Raw genomic sequence first — 2,421 nt, forward strand, 5'->3', positions numbered from 1 at the left:
GTTGTGACACCCACATTGTCAAGAGAAATACGGTGTATATATAAACATACATATATAGATATTACGAACCGGGCAATACTTATAAGCACTTTCGAGCTGTTTCCATTCGCAATAGTCATATTTGGGCTCTTATACATATGTTCGTGTATATGGCGCTTGTTCTTCTTTTAGCATCTTTGGAGTTACCTTAATCCTTCCACCAGCAAGAAATAAATCGCTGCAAAGGCACGCGTCGAGGTCTATGAGCGATCTCCCCCCCACACCCACTCTACCACTTCGCACCTCACCAAACTCTCCTTTCCGCATTGCAACACATTAGCAGTTTTGCTGTAACGCCTTGTTGCAAGCATCGTTTGTATGTGTGTATTTGTTGTTTGTATGACTGTTGGCCCACGTTGCATGCCGCCATGACAGCTGATGCTTAAACTCGCATATTTCGTTTCGTTTCGTTTTGTGCGTGTTTCCTCTGCTGCGTGCGAACTGCACAAAGCTTTGAACTCTCCAGCGCACCGCAACAACTTTAGCTTAGCTTGGAGAATAATACTAGCTCAAAAGCTTAATTTGTTAGAAATTTACTTTTTTTTGAGTATCATTTGACAATGCCATGAGTATTTTTTATGTTTCGTGCTTTGAGTGAGGAAAAAATTATATTTGGGTCTTGGAAGATTAGATAGCACTTGTAGATATGTATTCGTGCTTAGTCTATTTCCTACTAGTTCGAAAGCTAAGTCTAGAATAAGCAGTCGAACTTAACAAATACTTATGTACCAACTATATATTTCTTCTATGTCCATAGTTATATATTACTCTCAAGTAAATAGCGAGGTCTCTATTTCCACAGCTGTTAGATAACCCTAAATTTACTGTAAATATAATATTTATATAAAGTAAATAAAAAAATATATTATATTTTATAAAAATCCCAGACACCAAAACTGTTAGTTCAACTTAATTTATGCGCGTCGGTGGTGTAATGGTCAGCATAGTTGCCTTCCAAGCAGTTGATCCGGGTTCGATTCCCGGCCGACGCACAGTTTTTTTGTTGATGCATCGGATAAGCTTTTGCTTGGACACTGAAAATTATATTTTTCATCTTAACGGGATATGATCCGTTATCATGTATACAAATGATTACTAGATAAAAGTATTCTCATAATTGAGCCAGGCTGGCTGTTAGCTCTAAGTGCACGTATACCACAATAGAGAGCTTTCGGCCGGAGTGAGCTTTCGTTTGAATTCTGGAAAATAATCGTTGAAGGTATATTCGATCTCCATATAGTTAGTTACAAAAAACTTTTACACTTTCTTTGTTGGAAACTTTTATTCGAGCTTTCAGATATTGTAAAATAAGCTCTTGACTGAAAATATTATCCTGTGAAAGGAAAATATCGAAGTTAAATTGGATCTCTAGTCTTATTTTTGTTCTAATCTCTGTTCTTGAACTATACTTCTCTTACTTATCTGTTAGAATATCAATGGTTTGATTACCAGGAGATTATGGTCTTCTTGCGGCAATGTCAGTTAAAAATCACTTTACAATATATAGCTAACATATTTGGAACATCGTTAAATGGCTCTTCTGGAGTAAGGTAGTACTATTAACTAGATAAGGTTTCCATTTCCAATCTCTTCATATTTCAAAACGACATAATCCAAGTTCATAATCTCTTGCAAACTCTTGTTGCAGTTTCGCCTGATGCCATTACTTTAAATAGCATAAAAGCTCGGCTTAACAGTAACTTAATCGTGTAAATAAAAATTTAATTAAGTTTAATGAAACATCAAGCAACACGCCGACATTCGGAATTGTTTGCGTCGGTGGTGTAATGGTCAGCATAGTTGCCTTCCAAGCAGTTGATCCGGGTTCGATTCCCGGCCGACGCACACTTTTTCTTAATCTCTTTTTAATAGTGATCAAAAAGTTACAAATGGGATCCATTCGACTTACAGGAAATACCATTAAGTTGAGAGATGAATATTGAAGTGGCATTAGCGGTACGGAGGTGAACACTTAACTCTGCGAGCGCTGTTCTCTTGACTGATAATACACGGTACGCTACTCGTCGCTCATGCCAACAAAGGACCGAAGTCCAGGCGGTAGATTGGAAAGGAGTATGTTGATTGGTTGAAAACAGAAGCGCCAGACCGTAGGCCGCCGCACTTAAGCCAACATTAGGCCCGTTGTGCTCTCTGATGGTAACCAAATTTAGTCTTATCCAGCTACTCAGTAATTTTGATATCTAATTTTTTTCCCCCAAGCTGCTCAATGTTTTTTAAGTTGGAGCATTGGGAGCAGTAAATATATCCCATATCATCCGGCTGAAGGCTGGGCATTCACAAAGATAATGTTTCAGTGTCTCATAATTACCTGCACCTGCCCTGCATTTTGTCGAATCCGTTTTTCCAAATTTGTGAAGGTGG

General features: G+C 38.2%; 2 non-coding genes across 2 annotated transcripts; both read left to right on the forward strand.

Annotated features, from left to right (window-relative positions):
- Window positions 1-959: 959 nt before the first annotated feature.
- Trnag-ucc (transfer RNA glycine (anticodon UCC)) lies at window positions 960-1,031 on the forward strand. Its single transcript has one exon. It is a non-coding gene; the product is annotated as a tRNA-Gly (tRNA).
- Window positions 1,032-1,812: 781 nt separating this feature from the next.
- Trnag-ucc (transfer RNA glycine (anticodon UCC)) lies at window positions 1,813-1,884 on the forward strand. The gene has a single exon. It is a non-coding gene; the product is annotated as a tRNA-Gly (tRNA).
- Window positions 1,885-2,421: the final 537 nt, after the last annotated feature.

Source organism: Bactrocera neohumeralis, chromosome 5 (genome assembly GCF_024586455.1).
Source record: "Bactrocera neohumeralis isolate Rockhampton chromosome 5, APGP_CSIRO_Bneo_wtdbg2-racon-allhic-juicebox.fasta_v2, whole genome shotgun sequence".
Lineage (NCBI taxonomy): Eukaryota > Metazoa > Arthropoda > Insecta > Diptera > Tephritidae > Bactrocera > Bactrocera neohumeralis.